Below are 14,709 nucleotides of genomic sequence, written 5' to 3'. Positions count from 1 at the left end.
ACTCACTTTTCATATTAATTCTCAAACTCCGTCACTTTTAAAAAAAACGTTCAGATGTAGGTGTCGGATGAATTGGCGACTACCCTTAATTTTAAAGAGGATGCACCAATTGAATTGGTAACAACACATTGTGCTGTCAATCCAATTGGCGTGGCGTCTATGGATAGAAAATGAGAGGAGACGTCAATTGGTATGCCTCCTCTGTGTATTGTGTAATTATTTTTGTATAAATAGAGGTGTTGTGTAATTCATTTTTCACATCTTTTTTCATTATATTGCAAACATGGTTCGTCTTTGTCGCCGCTATGGAAAAATGATTTATTCGAGAGACAAGCCTCCGATGGAGATGCTCTTCTGGAACATATGTCATTTCGAGCAACTACAAAGGGAGTCAGTTAGTTGGTTAGACGGAAACATACCTGAAGGCGAAAAAATTAGAAGTATTGAGAGACTCGTTGTCTTTGATTGCACGCGTGAAGTCTTGTGTGATATGTCTAATGCAATAGACATTTGTAGAAGGAGGATTATGCCATTTGTTATCATGGTTATTGTAAGCACTCTCAATAGCAGCATGTCTATCTGAAATCAAACAGAGATTGGTTTGTGGAGCAACATGCATTCTGAGATAACTAAGGAAGAAACCCTAACCACTAGCGGTTTCACCTTCAACCAGAGCAAATGCAATTGGAAAGACATCATTGTTGTCGTCTTGTACAACAGCCATAAGCAAAGTTCCCTTGTATGTTTCAACATATCTCATATCCCTTGACAAACCTCAAAGGATGACATCTACGAGAAGTTAACGACCAATGGAACTTTAACCCTTGACAAAGCTTCGCTAGATCTGAGTGTCAAAAATGGAAGCATCGACAAAACCATGTCTTAACTGACTAGTGATATCAACAAAAAAAATAACTTGTAATTATATGCCTTGGTATAAATCGGTTGGATTTGAGTTCCTCGCCGAACATATGTACCTGTACGATCCACGAACAAACCTACGACCTTAACATGTCAAACACCCAACAACAATACCAAGACCATATCTCGTACCACCAACAAGAAGATCATCATCAAGACACCCAACATCGTTATGCACCCAACACATCACCCTACCATAGCCGTCTTGATCAAAACACTCAGCTATATGTAGAGTATACTATTAATTTAAAATTCATAATCATCTATCACCTAAAAAATATGTTCAATATAAAAAAAAGTATCATTTATTCTTGAAATATTTGTTTCTATGATCTTTTACATAAGCAGTGTAATTGGTATTTGTTTATAAATTTTTCCTGATGTCTTGGTTCACGTTTTTATAAATATGTATTATTATTATTATTATTATTATTATTATTATTATTACTATTATTATTATTATTATTTATACCTCATTTAGCTAACACTTCATTTATAAACGACCAAACCATCATATTCTTTGCATCCTTTTCCCCTAATTTGCAGCTTCTCGATTTAAGTTTTTGCCCTAACATATCTAAAGAAGGTATTTATCAAGTTTTAAGAAGATGTTTTCAGCTTAGACATCTCGACTTGACCGACTGTAAAGATGTAAGAGGATTTAATATTAACTTTGTAGTTCATCAGCTAGAGGTGTTGGACTTAACGGGTACAAATGTTGATGATAAAACACTCTATGAGATTACAAAGAATTGTTGTGGGCTTTTGAAACTAGTATTGATATAATGTAAATATGTCACAGAAAAGGGAGTCATGTGTGCGGTTCAAAACTGCACACAGTGTTTTGTGATAAAGTGAATGATGTTGTTGTCTGAATTCTTTCATCAAGGCCATCATTATAGTGGCATAAAGAAAAATGTCGTCTCATGCTTCTTTCACTGACTCTGCATCACTAGTTTTTTCAAAGTTATCTGCATCAACACATTGATGGATTATAAAGAGAGCTTTATAATCTTTCTTCTCCAATTCTTTATGTGCATCCTTTTCTTGATCTGTCACATCTTCTGCAAGCGTTGCTACTCCTTCATTAACAAGATTCCAAAGATTTTAATAGTTGAACACAACCTTTATCTGCTTGCACCAATTCTCATAATTGTTGTTCTTGAGAATCGTAAGATTTGCTGGAAAATGCATGTTTGGATGATTTGTTGTCATGGTGGTTTTCTTCCCACGAGTCGTTTAAATCGAAGCTCTTGATACCAGATGTTGGAAATCCACCATAACCTATGGAGAATTTCAATCAATCCTGATGAACAAGATTGTTATCACCCACACAATAAAAATGAAAAAAAGAACTATGGAGAAAGAAAGAAAGTAAAGAATGATGAAGGAGAAGAGTAGTAAAGTTCTACAGAGTTTCTCTTTGCCCACAAACTATGAAAAACATCTTATTCACTTTGCAATTGCAAAATACTGTGAATACAATATTATGAATACTCTATTCACTTCATTACAAGAATAAGAGTTACTCTCTCTATTTATAGATTTAAGTTAGCTTACACTCTAAAAGCCCAAAATAATTAACACAACTAAAAATAGGCCTAATTCAAAATCTTGTGTGAAACAACATGCTTCGACACTTCAACACACTAACACAACTCAACACACTAGGTGATTCGACACTTTCTTGGTTCTGTTGAGCAACCTACTTCGACACAAGGAATTACAATTCAACAGAGATGAATCATATTTAACATCATCCCTTAATTCATATTCAAGTTTGAAAAATCCACAACACCAATTTCATTCCTCAAATTTATGAAGTGTTCGATTTTGATTGTCTTGATCAACACATCTGCAAGTTGCTTATGAGTGTTGAGATGAACAACCTGAAATACTTCATTCTAAACTTGACTGCATAGAAAATGGTGCTTAGTATCAAAGTGATTTCTTCTTCTATGCAACACTGGTTTCTTAGCATTACTTATGGAAGATTCATTGTCAATCATCAATATGACTGGTTTACTCACCTTGAACTTCAGTTTCTGCAGCAAATCCATCAACCTAACAGTCTAATAAGCTGACAAAGCACCAACTATTTATTTAGCTTCACATGTTAACAATGCAACCACTGGTTACTTCTTGGAGCACCCGGAAATGGGAGCTCCTATATACATAAACATGTATCTTGTAGTACTTCTTCTGTCCACTCTCTCACCACAACAGCCAGAGTCTGAGTAACATACCAACTCAACATCATCTAACACTCTAGAAGGAAAAAATTACATGCCCTGGAGTCCCATTTACATACCTCAAAATCTTGACTGCATCTTGATAAACCAACCACTTTGGTTTACTCATAAACCTACTCACCATTCCAACTGCATAACATATGTTAGGCATGGTGCTACACATATATCTCAGACATCCAACCAACTGTGTAAAGGTTGTAGCATCTACATCTCCATGATCATCATCAGAATCCAACTTATGATTTATCTTAGTGGGTGTGACTATTGACTTACAATACATCAACCAAAATCTCTTAAGCAATTCAAATTCATAGTTTAGTTAGTGCACAATAATTTCCTTATCAAAATGAAAAATCTCCATCCCTAGGAAATATACTATATTTTCAAGGTCAGTCATATCAAATGCATTCATCAAAACCTTCTTGAGCTTGTTTATCTCAGAAGTACAACTCCCTGTTAGAAGTATGTCATCCACATGAAGAAACACCACATACACATCATATTCCATTTCACATTTTTTGAATCCCAAATTCTTGAAAAATGAAATAATCTTCAGATTACAATCTATTGGAGTTTGTTTCAGCCCATACAAAGCCTTATGCAACCTGTACACCATCTTTTTTTATTCTCGTTCATAAATCCAGAAGGTTGTAACATGTAAACTTCTTCTATTGGAGAGGCTAGCAGAGTTGTATATGAAGAAAATTGTCAATTTGCATGGGATTTCATCCAGCATTATATCTGTAGGGATCTGAGATTTACGTCAAGGTTCTGAGGGAGTTTGCAAAAAACTTTAGGTATGAAGCTAAGTTTCAGTTCTACTAATCACCCGTAGACAGATGGTCAGATAGAGAGAATTATTCAATCCTTAGAAGACTTGTTGAGGTCTTATGGCTAGAACAATGAGGTGCTTGGGATATCTTTTTAATGTTGATCAAGTTTACATACAACAACAATTTCCATTCGAGCATTGGAAAAACACTGTTTGAAGCGTTGTATGGTAGAAGGTGTAGGACACATTTATATTAGTATGAGTCGGGATAGGGTGTTATGATTGTAGTAGAGATTTTCCAACAGACCATATAGAAGACCAAAGTGATCCCCAAGAAGATGAGAGCTTTGCAGAGTCGCCAGAAGAGCTATCATGATAAGCGAAAGAAAACACTTGAGTTTAAAGAGGGGGGTCATGTGTTTTTTAGAGTTACTCTAGTAACTGGTGTTGGTCAAGCGTCGAAGTCTCGAAAGCTCACTCTTCCTTTCATGCGTCCGTCACCACAAGAAAAACTGTCTCAAGCCATGTGATATAGTGATGTGAAAATCACGTGACAAAAAAGTGACTTGCGACGTGATTCTCACGTCGCTACATGTTTTTATTATTAAAAAATTAACACTGATGCATGCACATGGGAAGACAGAAAATAATTTTAAACAAAATGTTATGACGTGGTAATCACGTCGCAACATTAAAAGTAAAATAAAAAAGTAAAAGAAGTCAAGCGTGTACAGTTTAGCACATGGAAAAGATAGAAAAAAAAATTAAAAAAAATATTCTGACGTGGTAATTACGTCGCAACTTTAAAAATAAAATAAAAAAGTAAAAGAAGTCAGACGAGCACTGTACAGGTTAGCAGATGGGGGAGATTTGAAAATTTCAAAATTTATGATATGACGTGAAAATCATGTCGCAACATGAAAGTCAAAATTAAAAAAAAAAACCTTAAGGAAGGAAGAAGATTGACGCTGACATGATGGGGGACGGTTGACTGACACATTTATTTATGTCATGATTCCCACGTCGTAGTGTTTTTGCCGTTGGGGAGTTACGACGCAAATTTCATTCCTCTCTTAATTCATTTCATCAACATTTTTCATCTTCAAATTTCTTCCTCCAATATTATAATTCTCAAAAGATATTATAAGATAGTTAAATTTTTCATTTTTCATTTGCTAAATATTATGTTGATATTTTAATAGTATAACTAACATTGTTAATTTTTTTCTTCAAGATTCATCAAGATATATCACTATTCAAGCATCAAAGTTCAAGATTCAAATTTTTGTTTATCATTATTGATATATTTCAGAAATTTATTTTTATTTTTCTTCAGATTTGAATATATATATATATTGGATTGTTGGTTGTTGTTGTTGTAAATTTATTATGTAGAATAATTTAACAAACAGAATATTATTAAAATAAATACATATTTAATCAAAAATTAATTTATTAATATATTTAAATAGATTTTTTTAAAAATAATAATTTATTTTTCATAAAATATTATTCTATTTATACATTATTTTTTAAAAATGGAATATTATTTTCATAATATATTAATTTTTGTAATATATTGTTTAATATTTTAAATAAAAATATAATAAAAACAGAGTATATTATATTATATTTTAAATAAAAATATAATATATGTGTATAACATATTATTTTTCATAATATATTATTTGTTATATTATATTTTTTATTTTAAATAAAAACAGAAAATGTTATATTTTGATATTTATTCTTCTGGTATATAATCAAAAACATAATATATTATACAAACAAAATATTAAACTTAGAATATTATATATATATATATATATATATATATATATATATATATATATATATATATATATATATATATATATATATATATATATATATATATATATATATATATATATATATATATTTAAAACAGAATAATATTTTTTTAAACATAATATTTATTAAAAAAGAATATATTATATATGTATATTTAAAACGAGAAAAAATAGAATATAATTATATTTTATGTATATTAAAACAATAATATGTTAATTAAAAAAATTGTGTGAAATAGTTTTTTTTAAACATAACAATTTTTTCAAAAAAATAAATATATGGTTATTAATTATATGTGTTATATATATATATATATATATATATATATATATATATATATATATATATATATATATATATATATATATATATATATATATATATATGTATGTATATATATATATATATATATTAAAATAGAACATAGTAGTTATTTATTAAAAAAATAAATTATTATATGTTGATTAAATGTTTAGTAAAAACAGAAATAAAATATTTTTGTTTATCTTGATGAATTTATTCAATAAGTTTATAAAAAAAATAGTATGAAATTTATTTGTAGTTATTTATATTAATAATAATAAAATAGTAGAAAATTTATTTGTATGAAAAGTAGTTTCTAGTTAATATAAGCTTATGTTTAAGAATAATATTAACTTAGTTAATATTTGTAGTTAATGTTTTATCAAAATTCCTGAAATTAATTTATATATTAAAATAACATTTGTAATTAAAAAGGCAATGATTGTATAAATATGCAGTATGGAATATTATTGGTACTATCGAAGTTTGATGTACGATAGGTTGTATCCAGTAAGACGTGGACTTAAACCAAATTTTGAAGGAGTTAAAGGGCTTAACACATAGGCATTTGCTCAGGAATATTGTTGAAGCGAATGGGGAGTTATATGTCATTGTCTTAAATGTGAATGTAGACCTATAGTTAGTGACTCGGAGGAAGTAGAATGTCATTTGAAGAGAAGGGTTTTCATTGAAAATTATCGGATTTGGATATATATAATGGAGAAGAACTGCCGAGTAACGTATCAAAGACGAGTAATACGCACACTTCAAGTAGTGGACTCACTGATAGAATGTGTGGAAAACTTTAATCTGATCGGTGAGATGGTGGGCGATGCTTTAGGTGTGAACGTGACCTATGATAAACCTGAAGATTTTGACGGGGAAGAGTGCGGAATGATGAAGCGCAAAGATTTTACCATTTGTTAAAGGAGATGAATACGTCGTTGTTTGAGTGGTCCTCAAACTTAAATTTATCAATGTGTGTGAGACTATTGGCCGCCAATTCAAATTAGAATATTCCTTATCAATGTTTGGAATTCTTCAAAATAATGATGCTCGACGTGACTCCTATGAAAGACAACCTACCTGTAAGGTTTTATAATGCAAAGAAGTTGGTGTCGAAGTTGGATTTAGAAGTAAGAAATATTGATTGTTGCATTAGTGGTTGCACATTGTTTTATGACAATGAGTTTGGTACTAATGATTGAGTGTTGGAGGAATGTAAGTTTTGTAAGAGTCCAAAATATCAAGTTCATAATAAAGCCATTAACCGTAAGCAAAAATGTGTAGCAGTGAAGTCCATGTTTTATCTTCCGATAATACCAAGGTTAAAAATAATGTTTGCTTCAATGCACAGTGCAAGTCAAATGACATGACATCATACAAATAAAAAAATTCCAGGAATTATGCGACATCCATCTAATGGAGAGGCATGAAGCACTTTGATTAGATGCATACTGATTTTGCCGCAGAACCTAGAAATGTCAGGCTTGGATTATGCTTTAATGACTTTACTACATATGTCAAACCGTTGGGAAGGGGATATTCTTGTTGGCCAGTTATTGTAACCCCTTACAACCTCCCTCGTGAGATATGCATGACAAAACCATACATGTTTTTGACCTGCCTCATTCCAGGACCGTCGAGTCTAAAATTCGGAATTGATGTGTACTTACAACCTTTAATTGATGATTTGAATCGGTTGTGGATTGGAGAATGGACTTATGATATATCCAGTAAACAAAATATGACTATGCAAGCTTCCTTGATGTGTGCATATTGTCCTAAACTAGAAAGGACATAAAAGATTACAAGTTCTTGAGTCTTGAATGCTCCTTTTCATGTTCGGATTGAATATTTGTCCAAGGTATTTTGCAAGGGTCCTAATGAGAAGTCTCTAAGTCCTTTGTCCAAAGTTCTTTCCATGCATGAGAATTATCTTCTTTTCGTATTTTTTAAGTCTTTACCATTTTTAGGTTCATTTTAAGATGAGATGAAGAATGATGATACAATATGATAAAAAAGCAAAATAAAAGAAAATAAGGTAAATCACAAAAATTAAATGTTAGGAGCGGAAATTAAAAGTTAAATGCAAAATAGTAAAGATTTAGAAGTTAGGTGCATGAATTAAAAGTTGGATGTGAAAATTAGAAGTTGGATGTGAATGTTAGGATTAATCAAAATCAAAACAAAGGAAAAGAATATTCAACATCAATATCAAATATAATTCCAAATAAAATTCTAATATCAAAACAATTCTAATATTATCAAACAAATATCAAAATAAAAATCAAATTCTAAAATCAAAACAATTATTATAAACATCAAATGAAATTCTAATCAACGTAATTATTAATACTAGTATTAAAATGAAATTCTAAAATTCAATCAATTAACACAATTAATATTCTAAAATCCAAACAATTTGCAACATTAACATTCTAAAATTCAAACAATTAATCTACAATTCTAATTATATCCTAATTAAGATATTTACTATCTCCTAACTATATCTAATTAACAACCAACAAACAATATAATGGATCAAAGAGATTGAGGCTAGTGGAAAGGAGACCAAGGCCCACTCACAGGGGTGTACTAAGCCATGTGAGTGTGTTAACAAAAAATTACGCTTGGGCCTGAATTGGAGGCCCAAGGTTGAAACAACAAAACAATAGATCACCTCCTCCCTCTTCACACTCTGCAGAAAACGACACCAACAAACCAAGTCTCGTACGGAGACCCTAGCCGCGCCGGTTTCTTCACCGGCGACGGCGCTCCAAGTAGCAAAGTAAATCACGCTTCCTTCTCCGCCTCAATCTCCCCTAAATGGAACCGAGGACACACTCCCTCATTCGACCAAAACGCGATGCCGATGTATAACTCCTACACGGACTAAATCGCACGCCGAACGAAAGTGGATTAGGATTCCATCGCGATTCACAACCGCGCCTCAACAACGACAATCAAATGTAACTCAATCGGCCAACACGAAGAGAAGGGAAACCTACCGGCGATGGAGAAATTGGATCCGCCGGTGAATGTCGGATTCTGAGCTCAGGTGCCTCACTCTCGTTCAATCCTCTTCCTCCTTCTTCTGTTTTTGTTATCGTCGTTAGGGAGTTTGCTTCGTGATCTCGTGGCATAGGTGATTATGGAATCGAAATGAGACGATGAACGGTGCATGTAAAGCTTTTGTAACGGATGCACGAGTTCGTCGCGATTCAACTCAGAAGGGAAATAAATAGTTGGTTATGCAGAAACGGTTTTGGGTCTGAAAATAAAAGCTTCACATGTTAATCATCTATTTATAGACTCTAAAGGATTTGGATGCACGTCGTTTATACCGTTATTGCCGCATTTTTGATGTCGTTTTCAATTATTCAATTTTCACTCAAGACGATTTGGTCGCAGGGTTGGCTTTGCAGCTTTGCAATGCACACTGTGTTTTCGCTTTTCTCATGTCGTTTGGATAGCTCTTAAATGATGCGCTTGCATGTCATTGAACTAGATTTGCCTTTGCGTTTCGAGAGTTTTTCTTCCGTTTACTGCAACTTGTGTCGTTTTGGTGTGTGTTTAGCTTTTTAACTCTTGCATTTTGTTGCAGCTTTTGGCTTTTACCATGCGTTTCACTTTGATTGCGTTTGAGCTGGTGGCTGCAGCTCCTACATTTCGTTTCATCTGTGTTGCTTCCCCTTTCGTCATGGCCATGGCTAGATTAATTAATGGTTGAAGGATTATGAAAAAAAAATGGATTAAAAAAAGGTTTAATGGATATGGATAATCGGATTGGTAATATGGGTTAATTGGATGATGATTGGATTATGGATTTTTAAAATGGTTATGGTTAATGAAAAATGGATTGTTGGATTATAATGTGATAACACGAAATTATATCATATTTTTGGACTTAATTCAATTAAATTTTATTATTATTTATTTCAGTTCACTTCATTTTATTAGATATTACGCGGTATTTTCTTCCTATTTGTCTCAGGTGGCTTATTTTGAAGCACAAGTAAAAATGGAAGAAAAGGAGGTGCAAAAAGGAAAGAAAATGAACCAAATGTCAAAGCCCAGCCCAAAACACAAAAGCGCAGGTGATGTGCCTGTGACGGACGTCACAGAGGCCGTGACAAGCGTCACGCCTTGCACACTCCTGTGACGGACGTCACACATGGTGTGACGAACGTCACACCATTCCCCTACATTTTTGGCGCAAGTAACGCCTCAGAGACGTTGAGCGTTGAGGGAGTGTTGAGCCCTATATCCACGCCATACATTTATGCACGTTGAAGACCTTTTTGGCAGCAGGAGCGGTTACTCAAGCATATATATATAGCCACTTGCAAAACCAAAGGGGGTCCCGAAGCTTTTCCACATTTTTTCCTTTGCCGTTTTTGCTTTTGCATATTTTATTTTCCAGCAGCTTAGGCATTGTTTTCTTTATTATTTTTACGAGTTCTACACTATTTCCCTTGCAATCCCCTATTTCCTTTTTAGCATTTAGTTAATTCTTTTCGCACAATAGTTTCTACACCGGAAACTATTGTGTACCTTTTTACCGGATCTAACCTTACGTTAGAATCTAGTTTTTATTTCCTTCGTTTTAATTTATTGTTTAATTGAAGAATCCAAGAACAAATCCTACCGGCTTGTGGTGGAGTGTTCAAGACTATTGTTTAACTCATTCAAGTTCTTTAATTATTATTTAATGCTTTGTTTTATTATTTATTTATATTATCTGCCTGATATGAGTCTGTTTATGCATGATAAGTATTTTAGTTTATTTAGCATGTCTGGCTAATTCGCTTAGATATCGGTATGTAAAGTAAGCGGAATAAGGAATCAAGACTAAGTCGGTTAAATTAAGTTTGAAATTAAAATCACTCTTTTTACGGTCTCAATTTACAGGTTTAATAACAAAGGTTTTTTTTACAAAAGTATAAGACATAAAGAAGTTAAAATCAATAGAGCGAGAGTTTGAGGTTTTAACTGGACAGTGTAAATTAGACATTAATTCTAGATCAGGGCGAGAGCAAGTTTGAGAGTTAATTAAATTCCGATCTTTTCCAAAAAGTATTTTTAAAGATTGAATGTGAGGACGAGAGTTAAGCATTCGAATTTAATTATATAACCTAAATCAACAGAGCGAGAGTTTGAGATAAGGGTGTTTAAACGGTCAGCGTTTTCTTAAAAAGAGTTTCTACGGACTCTATTGCTTTCAAAAAATGGTTTTTGACTTAATTATAAGTGACAACTACGTTAATATAAAACCATAGTTTATTCAACAGAGCGAGAGTTTGAGATAGAACTTTTAATCAATAAAGTCAACTGAATCGATTTATTTTAAAGCCAAGAAACCAACAAAGAATTGATTCCCTAATTACGACGAACTGCATACCGATATCCGCTTTATTTGATATTTAATTTAGATCTTAGTTTAGTTTTTAACTTTTCCCCCAAACAATCAAACATTGTTCACCTTAGCTTTACGAAGTAACCTTAGATAACGGTATATCGATTCATAAGTCCCTGTGGGATCGATATCTTTTAAAACTACGCGATAGAACTGTGCACTTGCAGTTTGTACCCGTTCTCGACTCACACAGTCGAACGATCAAGTTTTTGGCGCCGTTGCCGGGGACTTTTATTTAATCGATATCGTAACTCTTCCGTTACGCTGTAGAGACTAAGGTTTCTTTTTCTTCTATTCTTTCTTTCGTTGATTTCTATGCCACGCACTCGCTCACAAGGCGAACCGCTCTATTTAGGAAACAACGATATCGAACTATATCTCCGAGTCCTACGACGAATTCGGGAATATCGTGCTGCAAACAATCTCCCTCCTGTAGAACTTCCTGATTTCAAAAATATTTTTCCTTCGATAACCGAGATGGCAGAACCAGCTCGTGCTCTTAGAGATTACGCCGCTCCATCGCAAGATGAGCCGCATTCAAGTATTGCTCCGCCCGCAATCGAAGCAAACAACTTCGAACTTAAACCTTCGTTGTTGCAGGCTGTGCAACAGAACCAATTCTCTGGAAATCCTACCGAGGATCCGAACCTTCATTTATCCGTATTTGTCCAATACGCTGATACTGTTAAAGCTAATGGTGTCACTTCAGAGGCAATTCGACTTCGTCTTTTTCCTTTCTCATTAAGAGATAGCGCTAGAAGATGGCTTCAGTCTCTCCCTTCAAACTCTGTCACCACATGGAACGAGTTAAAGAAAGTTTTTCTTGCCCGATACTTTCCGCCAAGCAAAACAACTATGTTAAGAGCCCAGATAAACGGATTTAAACAGAAAGACAACGAGTCTCTTTTCGAAGCATGGGAAAGATACAAAGACATGATGAGACTTTGCCCACACCATGGTTTAGAAGACTGGTTAGTAATTCACACATTCTATAATGGTCTCTTGTACAACACAAGGTTAACAATAGATGCCGCTGCAGGTGGTGCATTAATGAACAAACCTTATGCTGATGCTTACCAGCTTATCGAGAGCATGGCCCAAAACCACTATCAGTGGGGACTTGAACGGACAATGGTGGAAAAACCTCAAACGAAAACTGGCATGTACGCGATAAGTAACCTTGATCATGTTAATGCAAAAGTGGATGCCTTGGTCCAGAAAATTGAAAGTTTAAATGTATCACCTCCAACCGTCGTGGTTGCTATAACTCAGAATTGCGAGGTCTGTGGAATCCAAGGTCACACTCCTACGGATTGTCAACTCTTGACAGGAATCCAAGCAGAGCAAGTAAACTATGCTCAAGGAAGTCCCTACTTGAATACCTATAACTCAAATTGGAAGAACCATCCAAACTTTTCATATAAGAGTAATAATGCTATGTACGCACCTGGACAATCTCCAAATCAAGCGCCAGCTATACCTCCGGGATATCAGAAACCGAACCCATCCATGCCTAACAATAACGCGCCTAGGAAATCCAACTTGGAAATCATGATGGAAAACTTTATAGCTTCCCAACAACAAACCAATAAAGATTTCTTAAACCAGAATGTACACACTGGCGAACAACTTAAACAACTAGCAAGCAAAGTAGATGCCCTGGCTACCCATAACAAAATGCTGGAAACACAAATATCACAAGTAGCTCAACAACAAGCACCTACTGCTGCCCCAACTGGTACATTCCCTGGACAGCCCCAACCTAACCCGAGAAGCCACGCTCATGCAATTATATTAAGAAGTGGAACGGAAGTGGAAGGACCATCTGAACCAAGGATAGAAAACCAAAACCCTAAGAAATCAATTGAGGAAAGTGAACCTAAGGAAAAGGAAGAGAGTAATAAGGAAACCCTAGAAAAGAAGGAACCTTATGTACCTCCACCACCTTACAAACCACCTATCCCTTACCCTCAAAGGCTTGTTAAAACCAAAGATGCGGGCCAATTTAGAAAATTTGTTGATCTCCTTAAACAATTAAACGTTACAATTCCGTTCACCGAAGCTATTACGCAGATGCCCTCCTATGCTAAGTTCTTAAAAGAAATTCTTTCTAATAAGAGGAAACTTGAAGATAGCGAAACCGTTACACTCCCTGCCGAATGTAGCACTATAATCCAAAACATGCCTCCTAAACTCAAGGATCCGGGTAGTTTCTCTATACCCTGTCACATAGGAAAATTTGTCATCGACAAAGCCTTATGCGATTTAGGAGCCGGAATTAGCGTTATGCCTTTATCCATATGTAAGAAATTGGAAATGGGAGAATTAAGACCAACCAAAATGTCTGTGCAACTAGCAGATCGTTCCATCAAATATCCTGTAGGAATTCTTGAAAACGTTCCCGTACGCATAGGTCAATTCTACATTCCAACTGATTTTACAATTATGGACATTAGAGAAGATGATATTACACCCATTATACTGGGAAGACCGTTTTTAGCAACTGCCAGTGCAATCATAGACGTAAAACGAGGACGACTCACCTTCGAAGTTGGTGAAGAGAAAATTGAGTTCATTCTTTATCAATTCTTGAAAGCACCTGCAATAGAAGATACATGTTACTTCATGGATATCATCGATGAATGCATAAAAGAAGCAGAGCTAGGAGAAGACAAATCATCAGACTATCTTTTAAAAGACAAATCTAACCAATGTTTAGCAATAACACCGGACCCCACGCAATGTCTTAACAAACCAACCCCTGACCTGAAAACACTCCCCAAAAATCTGAGATATGAATTCCTAGACTTAGAACTTGAACGACCTGTGATAGTTAATGCAGACCTAGGAAGACTCGAAACAGAAAAACTCCTACATATCTTAAGAAAGTATCCAACCGCACTAGGTTACCACATCACTGATCTTAAAGGAATAAGTCCTTCTATTTGTATGCACCGCATCATGTTAGAAGAAGACTGTAAAACCTCTAGGGAACACCAGAGGAGAATAAATCCGATCCTGAGTGAGGTAGTAAAGAAGGAAATAACCAAGTTATTAGAAGCAGGTATTATATATCCTATATCTGATAGCAAATGGGTTAGTCCTGTACACGTAGTACCAAAGAAAGGAGGCATAACCGTTATTGAAAACGAAAAAGGGGAAACTATAACTAAACGAATCGAATCGGGATGGAGAATGTGCATTGACTA

At 34.2% G+C, this 14,709-nt stretch overlaps 1 pseudogene; it reads right to left on the bottom strand.

Moving 5' to 3' along the window:
* Positions 1-12,362: 12,362 nt before the first annotated feature.
* On the bottom strand, positions 12,363-12,462 carry LOC127133775 (uncharacterized; annotated as a pseudogene).
* Between the last annotated feature and the right edge of the window lie 2,247 nt (positions 12,463-14,709).

This window comes from Lathyrus oleraceus, chromosome 3, assembly GCF_024323335.1.
Source record: "Lathyrus oleraceus cultivar Zhongwan6 chromosome 3, CAAS_Psat_ZW6_1.0, whole genome shotgun sequence".
Lineage (NCBI taxonomy): Eukaryota > Viridiplantae > Streptophyta > Magnoliopsida > Fabales > Fabaceae > Lathyrus > Lathyrus oleraceus.
This window is presented reverse-complemented; position numbering and strand designations above follow the sequence as displayed.